Source organism: Lepidochelys olivacea (genome assembly GCF_965140295.1).
Source record: "Lepidochelys olivacea isolate rLepOli2 genome assembly, chromosome: 23".
In the NCBI taxonomy this organism is placed as follows: domain Eukaryota; kingdom Metazoa; phylum Chordata; order Testudines; family Cheloniidae; genus Lepidochelys; species Lepidochelys olivacea.
The window spans coordinates 10,309,839-10,329,946 of NC_140433.1; the positions used below are offsets into that span (position 1 = coordinate 10,309,839).

At 50.2% G+C, this 20,108-nt stretch overlaps 1 long non-coding RNA gene across 1 annotated transcript; it reads right to left on the reverse strand.

The window, feature by feature from the left end:
* Nucleotides 1-3,121: 3,121 nt before the first annotated feature.
* On the reverse strand, nucleotides 3,122-9,301 carry LOC311511948. Its single transcript, XR_014709375.1, has 2 exons — nucleotides 8,238-9,301; nucleotides 3,122-5,949 (listed from the first exon to the last, which is right to left on the reverse strand). It is a non-coding gene; the product is annotated as an uncharacterized lncRNA (long non-coding RNA).
* Between the last annotated feature and the right edge of the window lie 10,807 nt (nucleotides 9,302-20,108).

Genomic DNA, 20,108 nt, shown 5'->3' on the forward strand with positions numbered 1-20,108 from the left:
CTAGGTCAGCCCTAGCCCCTTGTTAATCACAGAGTGGGAGGGTGATCACAATGTCGATTCCATTCTAGGTGTGCGAGCGACCATGCGTGCGATCATAGGAGATTTTTGCCTAGCAGTAGCATTAGGGCCAGCTGTCGCACCCTCTGGAGTGTCGCGCTCATCCCTATGCCCTCTCAATTCCTTCTTACTGCCTATGGTGGTCAGTCGGAGCACCTTTCTTGCTTAGCAAGAGCTAGCAGTTCTCTAAAAGTATTAGAATTTATAGCAAGAATTTATAGCAAGTGTTTTTCACTCGAAATACTGCTATAGCATTCTGCATTCTTTTAACATTACCAGTAGCAGTGGATTCTGGTGAGCACAGTTTCTCAAAACTGAAATTACTAAAAAATTATTTGAGGTCCACCATGTCTCAAAATCATTTGTCAGGACTCACATTAATTTCAGTTTAAAGCACTATTGCAAAAAATGTAGATTTCACAAAATTATTAAAAGACTATGCAAGTATAAAAACCAGAAAAAATCCGTTCATATAAATTCTTTTAATTTATGAGAAACTGGGTGCACCAGAAGGCACTAATGTTTTTCATTACAGTGTATAGTTGAACCCAAATTGTTTGTAATTGTGATTTTGTTAAAATTAAATGAGTACATTAGTAGGAAATTGTTTTATTTCACTAACTACAACTTCTCTGTTTTCATTTTAAAAAAAATTTTAAACAGTCAAAAAAAAAATTGCAAAGTGCAAATGTGTAAAAGCCACAAAAAAAAGGGGGTTGAGGGGGCAGCCAAATTTTTTTTTTGCTTGGGGTGGCAAAAAACATAGAGCAGTTAAGTAGTTAGGGTCCCACAGGGACTTTGCCCCAGGCAGGGCATGCCCCAGTTTTCCGGGTTTATGGCCTGCTCAGACTGCAACAGGTCTATGCCTATGAGTGACCTCCATAGCAGCTGCCTTAAGTGCTTGGGGGGAATGACACGTTAAGGATGGGTGCTGGATCTCCAAAAACTTCTGGCCCTGCATCCAAAAGGAGCTGGATATCTGCCTCAGGACTCTTCTGATGGAGTCCGCCCTCTGCCCAGTTTCCAAGCCATCCAGGCAGGTTGCACCAAGCAGTGCGGTCTCCGTGCACAGCATACCACATGCACCCGGTTCCTCTTGGCACTGTTTGCTATCGCTGTTGCTGAAGAAAAAGGCCAAGAAGGGCTCCCCAGCACCGAGCAAGAAGTCCCAGGGGTCATCTACTAAGGGACCCGGGCCTGGCTGCAAGGCTACTCCAGAGCCACACAATTGTGCCTCCCCATGGGGGCTCCCAGCCCCCTTAAAGGTCCACCACCGAGTCCCGGCAGCATATAGGACCCATACCCCTGCCTGCACCATCATCATCCCAGGCCCCCCAAGTGCAGAGAGAGCACAGGTCTCCATCTGCGCCATTGACAACCTCGGTGCCACAGACCCGGCTAAGGCTCCCCAAGAATCATAGAATATCAGGGTTGGAAGGGACCCCTGAAGGTCATCTAGTCCAACCCCCTGCTCGAAGCAGGACCAATTCCCAATTAAATCATCCCAGCCAGGGCTTTGTCAAGCCTGACTTTAAAAACCTCTAAGGAAGGAGATTCTACCACCTCCCTAGGTAACGCATTCCAGTGTTTCACCACCCTCTTAGTGAAAAAGTTTTTCCTAATATCCAATCTAAACCTCCCCCACTGCAACTTGAGACCATTACTCCTCGTTCTGTCATCTGCTACCATTGAGAACAGTCTAAAGCCATCCTCTTTGGAACCCCCTTTCAGGTAGTTGAAAGCAGCTATCAAATCCCCCCTCATTCTTCTCTTCTGCAGGCTAAACAATCCCAGCTCCCTCAGCCTCTCCTCATAAGTCATGTGTTCTAGACCCCTAATCATTTTTGTTGCCCTTCGCTGGACCCTCTCCAATTTATCCACATCCTTCTTGTAGTGTGGAGCCCAAAACTGGACACAGTACTCCAGATGAGGCCTCACCAATGTCAAATAGAGGGGAACGATCACATCCCTCGATCTGCTCACTATGCCCCTACTTATACATCCCAAAATGCCATTGGCCTTCTTGGCAACAAGGGCACACTGCTGACTCATATCCAGCTTCTCGTCCACTGTCACCCCTAGGTCCTTTTCTGTAGAACTGCTGCCTAGCCATTCGGTCCCTAGTCTGTAGCGGTGCATTGGATTCTTCCATCCTAAGTGCAGGACCCTGCACTTATCCTTATTGAACCTCATCAGATTTCTTTTGGCCCAATCCTCCAATTTGTCTAGGTCCTTCTGTATCCTATCCCTCCCCTCCAGCGTATCTACCACTCCTCCCAGTTTAGTATCATCCCCAAATTTGCTGAGAGTGCAATCCACACCATCCTCCAGATCATTTATGAAGATATTGAAGAAAACCGGCCCCAGGACCGACCCTTGGGGCACTCCACTTGATACCGGCTGCCAACTAGACATGGAGCCATTGATCACTACCTGTTGAGCCCGACAATCTAGCCAGCTTTCTACCCACCTTATAGTGCATTCATCCAGCCCATACTTCCTTAACTTGCTGACAAGAATACTGTGGGAGACCGTGTCAAAAGCTTTGCTAAAGTCAAGAAACAATACATCCACTGCTTTCCTTTCATCCACAGAACCAGTAATCTCATCATAAAAGGCGATTAGATTAGTCAGGCATGACCTTCCCTTGGTGAATCCATGCTGGCTGTTCCTGATCACTTTCCTCTCATGCAAGTGCTTCAGGATTGATTCTTTGAGGACCTGCTCCATGATTTTTCCAGGGACTGAGGTGAGGCTGCCATTCAGCCTGAGGACAAGCCTGCCATTCAGACCCCTCAGGAGACAGGGGAACACTGCCAGTCACTGGACAGAAGATGACAATCTACTCTGCCGCATCAAGAATCCCGGGGCAAGTCCAAGTCAGTTGCCCAGGCTGATGTCTAGATCCCCGCGGTGTTACTCACCAGCATAGGGTCAACACTTCTGTTACTATTGTTATGAATTACACCTGAGAGGACACTCACACCAATGCTGTGAATTATACCTGGTAGGTCACGCACAGTTCGAATCAAGGCTGAGGCACATAAAGTCCACAACTGCAGAGTTCCCAAAAGACACTAAGTTTATTACGCTCGAGCGTGCTGCCCCCCTGCTAGCCAGGAGGGGACCCTGAATACAGATTATACAAAGGTTATATGCTTTTTAGCAAAGCATGTTGCCCTCATGCATCGGAAACCTTAGCCAATAAACAAACCCTTGTCTTATCTACCACCTACCCCTGCTTGGTGCATTCCCCGTGCTATACCAGTATGTTAATTACACAGCATGGTCCTAAAGCCATGCATCAGTAACCTTTATTATCAGGATGGGAGGCCTCACATCAAGGCCAAGAGACAGGGAGTTAGAGACTGATAAAAACCAGATACTGGGAGTCAAGGCAGGCTGGAGACAAGGAGGAGGATTTTCACAGGGATTCAGTATCTAAGGGTCACTCCTCCTGGTGTATGATGTGCTGGCATTTAAACAATGGTGGGCCCCAAACCAAAATGGATTCACATGTGCTAACTTTTCCTTAACAGTCCTCCCTTTCTTTTTGTATGTCAGTAAGCTATATTGGGTCTGAGTAACCGCGCTCAGGTACCGACAGCACATACTGCAGCATTGTAGGCATACAAAAAATAACGCAAAAACAATAACAGTCAAAAAAAGTAAATACAAAGTACGCCATCCCCAAGTCCCCACATCTGGTAGCCATGAGGTGAGCCAGTCCCAGACCTCCTGGAATCCGGCGCTGGTCGTGTCGAGACTGATGTGGTGGAATAGGGCTGCCTGTTGCTTGAGGATGTGGATGTCAGTTTCCACCCTATGGTGCTGATTTACAAATACACAACAGCTTGAGTTGACCAGAGCACAAACCCCGCCCTGATTTGCAAGGAGATAATCCAGGGCTAGGCAGTTTTGCAATGTAGTTTGGGATAGCTGGGTGACTTCAATTTGAAGGGCAGATAGAGCATCTGCAGTAGCATTTGCCATTAGTTTCAAAGCAGCTGAAATGTTAACTATAGCTTTTTCCAGCTCGCTTACTCCCAACCATGGCAGAAACCAGCGCACAAAGGAGTGAAAGCCTTTGGGCCGATAAGAAAGGGGGTTTAAAGGAATACTTCGTCTGTCCCTCCATACTAGATTGCGGATCTCTCCCCAGGTCAGGTTCTGGTGTACTGTCACGGCGGGTACTATAGCCCCTAAGGTACATGTACCACACCATCCTGCTGGGAGAACCTTATAGGCTGTGTGATTGCATAACCAATACCAGCCAGACCTCTCAGAGACTGGCCACAGGGTCCTGGAGTAGGTAGAGGGGCCTCCCGCACCAGAGCTGATTTGGGTGGTGTCCTTGCACCCCACAAAATTCCCTACAAAAACTGTATTTTCTATGGCCTTATGTCGTGACACACATAAAGCATAATTACCCTGGCCCACCATATCAATAGACCATATTTGGATTGTAACATTCCAGTTAAATGTAGTGTTTGCCCATAGCTTAGTTTGGAGTGTTCGATTAAGGGGGATAGCTACCCCTACCAACAGGACCCCCTGACCTAAATATGTGGGGGTATGAATACCAATCCAACACTGCGTTCGATTTACATCTTGTTTGATAGAGCGGGTTAAATTCAAGAAGCTATTGCCCTCCCATCCTTGTACTGGACTTGGGAATAGGGAGAGAAACCCCCCAGGCAAACCATACCAATGTCGGCATCCTCCTTTATACCATATAAAAACCACTATCCCCAATGTAAGTCCAATAAACAGGAACACAAAAAGTCATGGTGGGCTGTGAAGGTCCCAGTAGCTGGAAAGCTTAGTCCATGGGTTGGTCGTGGTGTTTATTCGTGAAGTGGCTTGTTCAATGGCTTGTCAGGGTCAGGTGGGGGTCCCAGTGCCAACTTAACGTAGCTATGATGGATCCAGGAACCTTTACCTGCAAAGGAGTGGTGGCAGATGGTGGGAGTAATGTTCGTGGCTGTAAGGCGTTTTTGGTATTTATACTTGCCTACAAGCACAGGTTCCAGCCTCTGGAATAAACCCACCCCACCACTTTACTTCACATTCCCAAGAATACATCCCGCAACTTCCTCCCTGCCAATGTACAATGCTTCGTCTTTGCCATCAAGGCCAATTCTCAGTGTCTTTTGCAGTCAGGAACCCTTGGATTTTGGTGGTTTTAGCAGAGCAGGCGTTTCTTCTTTTTTTTTGGAACAGTCATGGTTTTGCATTATACAGGGGCGAGGTTACTAGGACGTCACCCTGTAGTGCTTTGGTTTCTTTAGCAAATACTGAATGCAGGTTAGCTTTGTCAGTGGACAAGGGAGAGGTTACTAGCACTTCACCTTGTTTTTTTTCCTGCTGTCCAAAAGGAGGAAAGAAAAAAAAACCCAGAAGGAGGGACAGGCTGATCAGTAGTCGAAGTGAAGTCATCTCGAGGTGGAGGGGTCTTTCTGCAGTAAGAAGCATGGGTCCAGGCAGTCAGTCCTTGGCACTTCACAGCGGTGTTGGTAGTTAGCAGGACTTAATAAGGGCCTTTCCAGCATGGGGCCAGAGTAGTCTTTTGTTGATGGACCTTTATGTAGACCCAGTTACCTGGTTTTAACAAATGGCAGGTTTGCTCAGGATTCTTGAAGCAGGACTTCTTTTCCCTGTAAATACAGAGACCTAACACATTTCATTAATGTCTGGCAGTGTGTTGCACATCTCACAGCTGCTTGGGCACATTCAAGCCCCCCTCTCTCTTGGCTGTTAGCCAAATCCTAGTTGTGAGTAGTGTCCTTCGGCAGGCCAGTGTCTTATCTTTGGACCGAGCCTGCCAGCTACAGCGTTGAATTAGCTTGTCCTCCGTTTTATTTTTTTTCCCCCTTCTTGGCTTTTATTAACCTGCAAAGGAAACTTTCACTTTTTACTTATACACCTTTGTTTAAAAAGGAACACATTTACATTGCCCATTATACAGCACTTTAGTCTTATTGTTTAATGTACGCCACATACACCCTTTTAGAAAAATGACTTTTTTACAGAGCTGTGGAGCAACAAGCCAGGACAAGCACACCCACTTTTGAGGAGTCCACTTGGTACAACCTCTGGTGTCCAATAGCTTTCCTCCCTCCCCAGCCCTCTGGCTAGAAATGTGAGGTAGCCAGAAGGATCCCATGTATAATATGGGGAGTGGGTTAACCTTTCATGTCCTTGCTTCCAAAGACTGTTGGTGTGCAAATTTTAACAACAATTTTTTTTAATTAAAAGATCTGGCCAATGAATTTTTTTTTTTTTACTTAAGCAAATGTATTAAACTTTAGTATATATTCCAAGTTGAATAAAATGAGTATCTGCATTTTGATTTAACCCTTCTATTTAGTTTTAAACTAAACTGTCCTATGAAAAAAGAAAAGGAGTACTTGTGGCACCTTAGAGACTAACCAATTTATTTGAGCATGAGCTTTCGTGAGCTACAGCTCACTTCATCGGATGCATCCGATGAAGTGAGCTGTAGCTCACGAAAGCTCATGCTCAAATAAATTGGTTAGTCTCTAAGGTGCCACAAGTGCTCCTTTTCTTTTTGCGAATACAGACTAACACGGCTGTTACTCTGAAACCTGTCCTATGAAAAATTAAACACAGCAATTCTGGCCACAAGACAAACACCACAAGACAGGACATAGAACACAGAACAGAATTCCTATTGTGCCAGTAAATTTATGAGATGTTGAATTGCTTTTCAGCTGGCATCAGTTTTCTCTGATTTTTTGAAAGACAAAAAAACCCACAGATCTACCCCTTTTGGGCAGTCAGTCATTGCTTAAAATATTTCCTTTTTATACAGACACCCTTGTTAATTGCAGGCAAAACAGAGGAATTACCCATATTTTCTTGTATTTGTTTTATAGGCAGCCCAGGTTTCAGTGGCCTCTACCTTATCAGTTAGGTAATTTACATTGAAACAAATGCTTTCCGGCTTGCTTTTGGATCCACAGGTTAAAGATTCTTACTTTAAAAAGGGCACAATAAACTTTACCAGACTTTTGATTGCCTTTTACCTTTAACTCTTGCTGTCAAACACACAGTGACCTGAAAAGGAAGACACCACCTATTGTAGCCCCTTGGAGCCTAATAAGGTATTAAATAAGTAGCACTGTATAATTGGATTTCTTTGGAAAAGGGCCCATTTTTTCCAAAATGGCTGCAAAGAAACCAAGAATTCTTTTTCTTTCCAGTATTTTACAAAGTTCAACTGCTTAATTCTTTCCAGCAACTACAGAGTTAACGTCTTACTATCCTTTCTTAAATCACTTGCTTATTTCCCAAAACGACACCCAATTAACTTAGATTTTACCATTACAAGTATTATTCCGGGATTTACGTTTTCCATTCCTGTAATTATTTACTCCTCTTTTTTCACTATGCCCTCCAAGTTTCCAACCTGTTTTCCAATCTCTCTATCTGTTGCCTGCCCGCTTGGGCCCGATCCTGTTTTTTTTCTCTGAACTGTCCCTTCCATGAGCACCAGCTTTGTTTCACTACCAAATTAACAAGGTGGGTGGGCTTCTTAACTAGCCCCCACCCTCCTGATCTCTTTTCTTAAATATTTTCACTTACAAGAGCTACCCGAGTCCTCCCCCCATGAGGCTTGTCACCTGGACAGAAAGCACGGCTAATTGGCAAGCAAGGAGGTGACAGGCATAAGTCAGAAAGCCGAGGGTAAGCCGGAGGAGGGGCAGAAGCAGGCATAGCACAGAGCGGGGCTGGAGACCCCTGAGATGAATAAGAAAAGGAGGAGGAAAGAGGATGTCCTTTCGCATGCGCATAAGCCCAGTTGTCCCATACATACCAATAATCCATCTGGGCTGGAGCTTTGTTTTCCAGCCTTGTCCTAGGCGCTGTTAATTTTTCCCCAGCAAAGGAACCATCCGGTGGCCAGTCAAAAGGTGTTTGAGTTGTTAGTGCTGGCCACTCAACCTTGCACAAGATTACAGCTTTTTTTTTTTACCTAACCCATGGGTACCAGAAATATTCCCCCAATTCTCAAGAATTTCAGCCAAAGGGGTCCCCTTACTTACACTCTGCCCAGAACCCATAATGGGCTACCAAAAGGACACCAAATATGCCACCTTATCGCCTAAGCAACCGCTCACACACCCCCTCCTCGGAGTTCTCAAAGGCGAACTCACCCTGTGCCGGCTGGAGCTGTCCGAGAGGAGGAGTGTAGTCTCGCTTGTTGGGGCGAGCCTAGAGTCCCTTCGTGGTCGCTAAAACTGTTACGAATTACACCTGAGAGGACACGCACACAACTGCTGCGAATTATACCTTGTAGGACACGCACACAAATGCTATGAATTACACCTGGTAGGACACGCACACCAATGCTGCGAATTATACCTGATAGGTCACGCACAGTTCGAATCTAGGCTGAGGCACGTAAACAAAGACCACAACTGCAGAGTTCCCAAAAGACACTAAGTTTATTACGCGCGAGTGTGGTGCCCCCCTGCTAGCCAGGAGGGGACCCTGAATACAGATTATACAAAGGTTATATGCTTTTTAGCAAAGCATGTTGCCCTCGTGCATCGGAAACCTTAGCCAATAAACAAACCCTTGTCTTATCTACCACCTATCCCTGCTTGGTGCATTCCTCGTGCTATACCAGTATGTTAATTACACAGCATGGTCCTAAAGCCATGCATCAGTAACCTTCATTATCAGGATGGGAGGCCTCACATCAAGGCCAAGAGACAGGGAGTTAGAGACTGATAAAAACCAGATACTGGGAGTCAAGGCAGGCTGGAGACAAGGAGGAGGATTTTCACAGGGATTCAGTATCTAAGGATCACTCCGCCTGGTGTATGATGTGCTGGCATTTAAACAATGGTGGGCCCCAAACCAAAATGGAGTCACATGTGCTAACTTTTCTTCAACACTATTTACAGCACTGCTCATCATCTCGCCGGTCATTCTCCAGGCGTCAGTTCCGATTGCCGGCACAATGGGAACATTCCTCATCTCGGCACTGGTCTCCCTGGCACCGGTCTCCCCAGCATGAGTCACCTCTCCCTGGTCCCATCACTGTCAATTACACCTGGTCAACAGTTGCCAGTGGCCACGACCAGTAAGCAAATGCAGGTGTTGACAGCTCCTCCCTGGTCACCGGAAGGTGATTCCTCTGGTACAGAGGGCCAGTTCAGCCCATCGCCCAGGTCCCATTGCCATGACTGGGCACTGGATCCCACTCCCTCATTCACAGCACCACAGTGGCAGCATGGGCAATGGCCAGGACAGTGGCCTTATCGGAGCGCATGGAATGTACCTGTCATGATGATGCCCCCTTCACAGCACTCTTTGGAGGCAGCATCTGAGCATCAGTCGGCAGCCCCACCAGCACTGGACCTGGTTCCAAGGTTGGGGTGGAGGAATCTGTGCCCACCCCAAGCCTCCTCTGACAGTGGCCGAGACCCTGGCAACCCCACCAGTGATCCAGTCTTCCTCGTCATCCCCAGATGAGGCGGTTGTGGGACCTTCGAGAGCTAGCCCACCGGATGACTTCAGGGAGCATCAAGCCCTTCTCTGGCATGTGGCTGAGAACTTGGGGCTCAAGGTGCAGGAGATGGCAGAATAGGAGAACACCCTCTTCAATGTCCTCTCAGCCTGTATGCCCACGCGTGGTCTCCCTGCCTGTGTATGAGGGTGTCATAAATATAAAGGGAAGGGTAACCATCTTTCTGTATACAGTGCTATAAAATCCCTCCTGGCTAGAGGCAAAATCCTTTTACCTGTAAAGGGTTAAAAAAGCTCAGGTAACCTGGCTGGCACCTGACCCAAATGACCAATGAAGAGACAAGATACTTTCAAATCTGGAGGTGGGGGGAAGGCTTTTGTCTGTCCGTGTGATGCTTTTGCTGGGAACAGATCAGGAATGTAAGTCTTACGACTCCTGTAAAGTGAATAATCTAGTTAGAAAATGCGTTAGATTTTCTTTTGTTTAATGGCTTGTAAAATAAGCTGTGCTGGAGGGAATGAGTATTCCTGTTTTTGTGTCTTTTTGTAACTTAAGGTTTTGCCTAGAGGGATTCTCTATGTTTTGAATCTGATTACCCTATGTTTTGAATCTTTTTACCATCCTGATTTTACAGCAGTGATTATTTTACCTTTTCTTTAAATAAAATTCTTCTTTTAAGAACCTGATTGATTTTTCATTGTTCTTAAGATCCAAGTGTGTGGGTCTGGTGTTCACTTGTACCAATTGGTGAGGATATTATTATCAAGCCTTTCACAGAAAGGGGGTGTAGGGCTTAGGGTGATATTTTGAGGGGATAGGACTCCAAGTGGTCTCTTTCCCTGTTCTTTGTTTAAAACGCTTGGTGGTGGCAGCATACTGTTCAAGGACAAGGCAAAGTTTGTACCTTGGGGAAGTTTTTAACCTAAGCTGGTAAGAATAATCTTAGGGGGTCTTTCATGTGGGTCCCCACATCTGTACCCTAGAGTTCAGAATGAGGAAGGAACCTTGACAGAGGGGGTTCTCAAAATAGCCAAGGCCCTGTGGCAGACCCCTTCCTCCATCCCTCCCACCTCGAAACAGGCTGAGAAAATGGATTTTGTGCTGGCCAAAGGTTTTAAATACCTTTTATACCCACCCCTGGGCTCGCTGGTTGTTTCTGCGACCAACGAGAAGGACAAGCAGGTTATACCTCCTTGTCTGCCAAACACAAAGAGGCCAAGAAACTCGATTTGTTTGGGAGAAAAGTTTACTCAACCACCAGCCTGCAATTCCAGGTGGTAAAGCATCATGCCCTGTTGGGCCGGTACAATTTTAATCTCTGGGATGGTCTCAGAAAGTTCCAGGACTCCGTCCCTCAGGGTCTGGCCCAAGAGTTTGGCACCCTATTAGATGAGGGTACTACGGCGGCCAGATGTTCCCTCCAGATGGAATGGGATGCGGTGGCCGTGGCAGCAAGGATGGTCACATCGACAGTGATCATGTGACGCAACTCCTGGCTCCAGACGGTGGGCCTCTCCCAGGAGATGCAGACCTCAGTTCAGGACCTCCCTTTTGATGGAGTTGGTCTGTTCTCTGATCAAACAGATGCCAGGCTGCACGGGTTGAAGACATTAGAGCTACCCTTCACTTGTTGGGCATGCACATGCCACAATTAGCCAGAAAGCCCTTCTATCCACTGCCGCCTTCAAGACCCTGGCAACCACATCAAGGCTCTACAAGAAGGGCCACTAGTTTTAGTCACCGCTACCTTTCTTCCTTCTGCTCGCCCACGCAGCCTGGTCCTGCCTAACACCTTGGGGGCCAGAAGCGATCATTTTAAGGGTGTGCCGAGAGCGTCACCCCAGTCAGTCTACCAGATCCTATCCATCTTTTCTTCAACTGCCTCTCTCTTCCGTTCGGCCTGGTCGCAGGTTAAGTCAGACCACTGGGTCCTGGACATAGTAGCTCTGGGCTAAACCCTGCAATTCTTGGGCAGATCTCTGTAGCAGGTGCAGTCCACCTGCAGCAACCTGAGCCTGTTAATAAACACATAAAAGTCCACATTAATGCCAGTCCAGCACATAGAGTTTATCGGAGCAGTTGTTGACTCCATGTGGGCCAACGCCTTCCTCCTGGAAGCATGTTTTCATGCCATGTTGGACCTGATCTCCCCCATGAAGAGCCATCCGCTCACAACAGCCCACACATGCCTGTGACTGACAGACCACGTGGCTGCATGCACATATATGGTCAACCATGCCTGACTTCATCTGCCGCCTCTGCCGGGCATGGCTGGCCTTGGTCTATGTCCCCAGTGGCACGACCTAGACCAAGTGGTCATGGTGCCGAGCCATGTCCTCTCATCCCTGGACTGGTTCATGTGTTGGATCCCAGGTTGGTGCTGCAGGGAGTTCCCTTTGCAACCCTGTCTCTGTCACTCACCCTGGTCTCGGACTTGTTGGATCTGGGCTGGGGAGTCCACCTGGGTGAGCTCAACACCCAGGGCCTCTGTCTATAAAATGATCTAGCCCTTCATATCAATGTCAGGGAGCTCAGAGCAATTCGCCTGGCCTGCCAGGAGTTCTTATCCCACCTGAAAGGCAAGGTTGTGCATGTCCTGATGGACAATGCCGCCGTGATGTATTACATCAATAGGCAGGGAGGCACCAGGCCTTCGGCCATTTGTTGGTAGACGCTCAGCCTCTGGGACTTTTGTGTGCAGCATACCATTCATCTGGTAGCCGCCCACCTGCCTGGAAGCAAGAACATCAGTAGGACCTTCTCGTCTCACCATGAGTGGTTCCTCCACCCGGAGGTAGTCAGACTAATCTTCTGCAGGTGGGGTACTCCCTGGCTGGACATGTTTGTGTCCAGACAGAACAGAAAGTGCCATGTGTTCTGGTCTCTGCAGGGCAAGGACAAGGGCTTCCTGTCACACGCCTTCCTGATTCCGTGGTCTGGAGCGCTGATGTATGTCTTCCTGCCGGTGCCATTGATCCACAGGGTCCTGCTAAAGGTGAAGCAAGACAAAGCGTCTGCTATCCTTATAGCCCTAGGGTGGCTTTGTCAGCACTGGTTTGGCATGCTGCTGAGTCTTTTGGCAGCCACCCCACTGTAGCTACCTCTTCAGCTGGAACTGCTGTCCCAGAACTATGGCAATCTGCTGCATCTGAACCTGATGACTCTGCACTTGGCTGCTTTATGGCTAAGCATTGATAAATGGGAGTGCTCCTCTGGGAGTCAGCAGGAAACCCTCCACCAGGGCTAACTATGTGGCAAAGTGGAAGCAGTTCATGTGTTGGGCCTCCAACCGACACTTTAACGTGGAAGAGGCACCGCTGCAGCACATCCTGGACTATTTGCTGCACCTTAAGCTCTAGGGCCTGTTGATATCCTCGGTCAAGGTTCACCTGGTGACCATTTCAGCATTTTACCCTTCGCTTCAAGGCAAGTCAGTCTTTCCCATCCCATGATGGCATGGTTCCTGAAAGGTCTGGATCACCTCTACTGGCATGTCTGGGAACCAGTCCCCCTTTGAGACCTGAATCTTGTGCTGTCAAAGCTCACGGGTCCCCGCTTCAAACCCTTGGCTGCCTGCTCCCTCCAGTTTTTCTCCAGGAAGGTCTCCTTCTTGGTCACTATAACTTTGGCTGGTAGGGTGTCCAAGATCATAGAATCATAGAATCATAGAATATCAGGGTTGGAAGGGACCCCAGAAGGTCATCTAGTCCAACCCCCTGCTCGAAGCAGGACCAATTCCCAGTTAAATCATCCCAGCCAGGGCTTTGTCAAGCCTGACCTTAAAAACCTCTAAGGAAGGAGATTCTACCACCTCCCTAGGTAACGCATTCCAGTGTTTCACCACCCTCTTAGTGAAAAAGTTTTTCCTAATATCCAATCTAAACCTCCCCCACTGCAACTTGAGACCATTACTCCTCGTTCTGTCATCTGCTACCATTGAGAACAGTCTAGAGCCATCCTCTTTGGAACCCCCTTTCAGGTAGTTGAGAGCAGCTATCAAATCCCCCCTCATTCTTCTCTTCTGCAGGCTAAACAATCCCAGCTCCCTCAGCCTCTCCTCATAAGTCATATGTTCCAGACCCCTAATCATTTTTGTTGCCCTTCGCTGGACTCTCTCCAATTTATCCACATCCTTCTTGTAGTGTGGGGCCCAAAACTGGACACAGTACTCCAGATCAGGGTGCTCTCATCGAAGCCGCCTTATAAATCTTCTGTAAGGATAAGGTCCAGCTGCATCAGCACCGGCCTTTCTGCCCAAGGTTGTCTCCCAATTTCATACTGGTCAAGACATATACTTACCGGTCCTTTGTCCAAAGCCTCATGCGATGGATGAGGAATGCAAGCTTCATACCCTGGATGTCAGATGGGCTCTGGCTTACACAGATAGAACGAAGCCATTCTGTAAGTCAACACAGCTGTTCTGTTGCTGTCGCAGACAGGATAAAGGGTTGCCCAGTATCTGCCCAGAGAATCTTGTCTCGGATCATGGCCTGCATCCACTACTGTTATGAGCTGGTGAAGGTGCCCCTGCTGGCAATCGTGAGGTCCCACTCGACTAAGGAACAGGCATCATCGGCAGCCTTCCTGACACAGGTGCTGATCCAAGAAATCTGTCGGGCTGCCACCTGGTCGTCCGTCCACATTTGTGCATCTCATTACACACTTACCAGCAAGCTCGAGATGACGCTGCCTTTGGCAGGGCAATACTGCAAGCTGCAAGACTGTGAACTTGAAGCCCACCTCCGAGGATACTGCTTGTGAGTCATCTAGAATGGAATCGAGATGAGCAAGCACTCAAAGAAGAAAAAATGCTTACCTTTTGTAACTGTTGCTCTTTGAGATGTGTTGCTCATGTCCATTCCATGACCTGCCTCCTGCCCCTCCGTCGCAGTTGTCGGCAAGAAGGAACTGAGAGTATCTAGGGCCAGTGGTGCCTGATATACAGTGGCATGAATGCGGCACTCCAGAGGGAGCCATTGCCGACGCTACAGATACCACTAAGGCAAAGATCGCCAATGGAATGGACATGAACAACACATCTCAAAGAACAACATTTACAAAAGGTAGGTAACTATTTTTTCTCATCCGAGCCAGGTAAATCCATGATCTCTCAGCCCCGTCTCTTCCCCCACACCTTTCCCCTGAGCTGCTTTCCTGGGGTCTCAGAGCCCTCAATATCAGAGACCTTTCCCCGGAGAAAGGGGGACAATTCTGCAGCTGGAAGGATGGCTGGATGGGCAGACAGATGGAGGCAAGTGGATCTGTGGAGACGGATGGCTAGATTGTCCTGTCTCAAAGCTGGGGATGCTGAGGAACCAAGAGGGGAGTTAGCCTCCCTGCATAGAGCGGTGCCTCCTGGATCTTGTCTCCCTGTACCTCACTGAGGCCCTGGCTGCACTAGGGGTTGACTCTGGATCTTCCCATTGCTTCCCCATCTGGTTCCCTTCGTTTGATCACACTCCTATCCCTGTTATTTCATTAGTTGTCCCCCGTAATTATTTGGTTTCAAGGTCCTGTGGACCCCCCTCTTAGGCTGGGGGGGGATCCTTTAGCAGTGGGTGGGCTTTGCCTGCCCAATTCCTGGATCCCAATAAGGCTACCCCAGTCCAACCCCACTAGTGGGTGAGATGGGGCATGTCAAGGTTCCTTCCCCACTCTGAACTCTAGGGTACAGATGTGGGGACCTGCATGAAAACCCCCTAAGCTTATTTTTACCAGCTTAGGTTAAAACTCCCCAAGGTACAAACTATTTTACCTTTTGCCCTTGGACTTTTTTTGCTGCCACCACCAAGTGTCTAACAAATATATATAACAGGGAAAGAGCCCGCTTGGAAACGTCTTTCCCCCCAAAATCCTCCCAAACCCTACACCCCCTTTCCTGGGCAAGGCTTGATAAAAATCCTCACCAATTTGCATAGGTGAACACAGACCCAAACCCTTGGATCTCAAAAACAATGAAAAAAGCAATCAGGTTCTTAAAAGAAGAATTTTAATTGAAGAAAAAGTAAAAGAATCACCAATGTAAAATCAGGATGGTAAATAACTTACAGGGTAATCAGATTCAAAACATAGAGAATCCCTCTAGACAAAACCTTAAGTTACAAAAAGACACAAAAACAGGAATATCCATTCCATTCAGCACAGCTTATTTTCTCAGCCATTTAAACAAAACAGAATCTAACGCATATCTAGCTAGATTGCTTACCAAGTTCTAAGACTCCATTCCTTTCTGTTCCCGGCAAAAGCATCACACAGACAGAGAGAACCTTTGTTTCTCCCCCCCTCCAGCTTTGAAAGTATCTTGTCTCCTCATTGGTCATTTTGGTCAGGTGTCAGCAAGGTTATCCTAGCTTCTTAACCCTTTACAGGTGAAAGGGTTTTTCCTTTGGCCAGGAGGGATTTTAAAGGTGTTTACCCTTCCCTTTATATTTATGACAGGGCAGATGAGACTCCATGGTCACCCTCCATGGGGAGTGCCCCCCTGAGCTGAGCCAGCTCCCCACAATCACCCTTGGTCTCTGTTCTGAGCCCCCAGCTTTCTGGAAGGAGTCTGCAAGCTGAGCACAGGGTCCTGGGAGTGTGTGTCTCCCTAGGGCCAGATGGAGAGGACTCTCAGCCATGCTGCCAACAGCCCCATTAACCTGTTCTGCAGCCATGGCCCATTGCAAACTCTTGCCCTTCCGCCCATCCACCCTTGGCCTCCCCAGGCTCCCTGCCCTTATCAGCAGGGCCAGGCCTTGGAGAAGAGTTGGGGGAGTGGGGACTGTGCTGGGCCGGGCCTTGGAGGGGAGTTGGGAGTACGGTTGCCAACTTTCTAATTGCACATCACCGAACACCCTTGCCGAACCCCTGCCGTGAGGCCCCGCCCCCTGTCCCACCCCTTCTCCGAGTCTCCACCTCCACTCACTCCATCCCTCCTCCCTCTGTCGCTCACTCTCCTTCACCCTCACTCACTCAGTCATTTTTACTTGGCTGGGGCAGGAAGTTGGGGTGCGGGAGGAGGAGAGGGCTCCAGCTGGAGGTGTGGGATCTGGAGTGGGGCTGGGGATGAAGGATTTGGGGGACAGGAGGGCACTCTGGGATGGGGCAGGGGGTTGGGGTGCAGGAGGGGGTGAGGACTTCGGCTGGGGGTGCAGGCTCCAGGGTGGGGCCAGAAATGAGGGGTTTGGAGTGTGGGAGGAGGCTCAGGGATGGGGCAGGGTGTTGCGGTGCAGGAGGGGGCTTGGAGTGCTGGAGGGGCTTGCATGTGGGTGTGGGAGAGAGCCCAGGGCTGAGGCAGGGGGTTGGGGAGCAGGAGGGGGTTCAGGATTAGGGCAGGGGGTTGGGGCGCAGGAGCTGGTGAGGTGTGCGGGCTCTGGGCGGTGCTGATCTCAGGCAGCTCCCAGGAAGTGGTGTCACGTCCCTCCAGCTCCTAGGTGGAGGGGCAAGCCAGGGACCTCTGCGCTCTGCCCTTGTCTGCAGGCACCACTTCCACAGCTCCCATTGGCCGTGATTCGCAAGTGCCACCTCCACAGCTCTCATTGGCCATGATTCCCGGCAAATGGGAGCTGTGGAGGTGGCGCTTGGGACAGGGAGAGCCCATGGAGCCCCCATGGCTGTCCCTGTTCCTAGGAGCCGGTGGGACATGCCGGCTACTTCCTGGGAGCCATGCAGAGCCAGGTAGGGTGCCTGCCAGCCCTGCTGCACTGCCAACCAGACTTTTAACAGTGCTGAGTGGAGCCGCCAGTGTCCCTTTTCGACGGGGTGTTCCACTCCAAAACCGGACACCTGGCAACCCTAGTTGCGGGGGAGGGGCCTGCACTTGGCTGGATCCTGGAGGGGAGGTGTGGGGGCTGCTCTGGACTGGGCCCTAGAGGGGAGTTGGGGTGGTTACACTGGGCCAGGCCCTGGAGGGGAGTTGGGTGTGGAGGAGGGCTGCTCTGAGCTGGGTCCTGCCAGGGACAGGAATTGTGCCCAGTGCTGCATCTTGTGTGTGTCACGCTGTGTTACACATGGGGTGGACTGTGTGCGTGTGGGGGGGGTTGTGCTGCCTTGACCCCACCCTCCATTGTGTAGGCCAGAGTTTCAGCCAAGGGCTCTATGCCCTGTCTACAGCACCAGGGTGGTGAGGTCGGCCTTGGGCTCTGTCATCTGTTGCCAGCCTCAGGGGGGCGAGGTTGCCCAGGGCTCTAAGCCCTGTGACCGGCTGCACGGTGATGGACCTGGGGGCATGGGGAACGGCTGCTTGTGGCTAGGATGGTGGACTGAGGGGACCCATCTCTGGAGCAGGGAGCTGAGCAGCAGCAAGGGGTGGAAGCTGAGTGGCTGTTCCCCAACCTGGGATACATTGTCCCCCCAGAGCCAGCCTCGCTGGAGCCTTTCCAAGGGGCAGGAGGCCCCTCGTAGGGAGATGCTGGGAGACCTGGGGCCAGGGCAGCTGGGAGCAGTGAGGCCTGGACTCTCACCTGCCCCTTGGCCAGCCTCTCTCCACATCTCTCCAGTGGCCCCAGCTCCATGGGACACCCAGCCCCCTGAGAGCAGAGGCTCTTGGGCTGGTGCAGGAGGAGGGGCGGGCTGCTGCCGTGTGGGGAGGCATTGGGGTCCTGAATGGGGGAATGCAGCACAGAGAGACCAGAGACTTAGGGATGCTTGGAAACTTTATTGGTGCCAATCACAGCGATAGCCAGACCCAGGCAAAAGTGCCAGCACAGGAGGATCCACCCTCGACCCACTGCTTCCCCTGCCCCCCCGAAACTCCAACTAGGAAGTCAGGACTCCTGGGTTCCATCCCTGGCTCTGTGAGGGGAGCAGGGTGTGGTGGTTAGAGCAGGGGGCAGGGAGCCAGAATGCCTGGGTTCTGTCCCCAGCTCAGGGAGGGGAGCAGGTTAAGTAGTTATAGCAGGGGTGGAGGGAGGGGGACAGGGCATCAGCACTGCGGGGTTCTAGTCAAAACTCCAAGAATGTAGTTAGAGAAAGGGCCAAAACTCCTGTTTTGTTTTGTTTTTTAGGTTTTTTCCCCCTTGGCTCAGCCACTGACTTCTGTGTGACTTTGGGTGGTCCTTTCCCTCCTCTGTTCCTCTGTTTCTGCTTTTGTAGACTGGGGCTACTGCCCCAACCTAGTTTTGGGGGTTTAGGTTGGGGAGCTCTATGGAAGGGCCAGCATTACCATGAGGGATGCTGCTTCCCAGGCTGGGAATCCAGCTCCATCAGGCCATGGCAAGAGCAGCTGATCCTGGCCCTCCTGCATGCCAACAACCCAGGCTCCTGCTGGTTGGGCAGAGACTGACTCCAGCCCCAGGGTGGGTGGGTGTGGACCCAGGATCCTGGGGAAGGAAGAGGGGATGTTGTACTCTCCTCTTGCGGAAGCAGCACCCCTTGGAGGGCAAAGAGCCCAGCAAAGCAAGAGAAGCCGAGTATGGCAGAATCATGGCAAGTGCCCCCCTCCATTCTCCATGGGGTGTTATCCGAAAAAGTCTTCGGTGGAAAATGGCAAGATGTCATCCAAGCACTCATTGTCTGCTACGGTCCCGTTGCATCTCATGCAGTTGGGTAGGTCGAAGAAGCAGCGGAACAGGGGCATGGGGATCCGGCGCCAGGCCTCCCACACCTTAGTTTTGCCCTTGTTTGGATCCTCCCTGTAAGCATACTTGAAAGCAAAGGCTTGGAAACGGGGGTCGAAGCCCTGCAGGCTGTGCTGCAGGTCTGACAAGATGTATGTGGGGCTGTCAGGGTTCAGGCAATGGTCCAGGCAGGGCGAGATCAGGGAGAAGAAGATGAAGCAGCTATTGTTGGGTGGATACTGCTGGCTCTGGGTGGCCAGGAACCCTTCCAGGAAGTTGCCCCCAAAGACAGGTTTGTTGATGGTGCCCACCAGCACAGCCTCCGCGTGCCAGGTCGTATGCTCAACCCGCTGCAAAATGGCCACCATGAAGTTGTCCTGGTTGATGTGGAAGTATTGATCCAGTTTTCCCTGGGCCCGGACATCAAGCAGCCTGTCCTGGATGGCGGCACCTTCCTGCTCTGCGATGGCTGGTTGCTGGCAGGCTGCGCGGGGCAGCAGTGTGGCCACTGCGTACTGGGGGGTATCATTCATGCCCCTAGAGCCAAAGCCAGACAAAATTCGAAGCGGGGAGAAGGCAGCACCAGCTAACCAGCCCCACTGCTACTCTGACAGCCCCCCACTGCCTGGGACATGTACCAACCAAGTTTACCCCAGGGCACGTGTCAACCAATCCCTCTCCCCCTCCCTATGCACCTACCAGCCAACCCCTCCCCTGGATGCCTGACAGCCAACCCCTTCCAGGGCATCTGCCAGCTAACTGCCCCACCCCCATGGGGCACCCTGGGATCTGTGAAGGCAGCAGATGTGGAGACTGGATGGAGACAACAGTCCCAGGGAATTCAGAGTGAAGGCTGCACCCTCCCCCCAGCCCATGCATGACTCTGCTCCCTCCCCCCCATGGTCCATAGGGGCCAGCTGGTCCATCAGTACCCCAGACTGCTGGCCCCTTTTCCTCTGTACCCCAGCTGCCCTGTTCCCTGCTGGTTCTTGTCCATAGCTCAGCTTGTG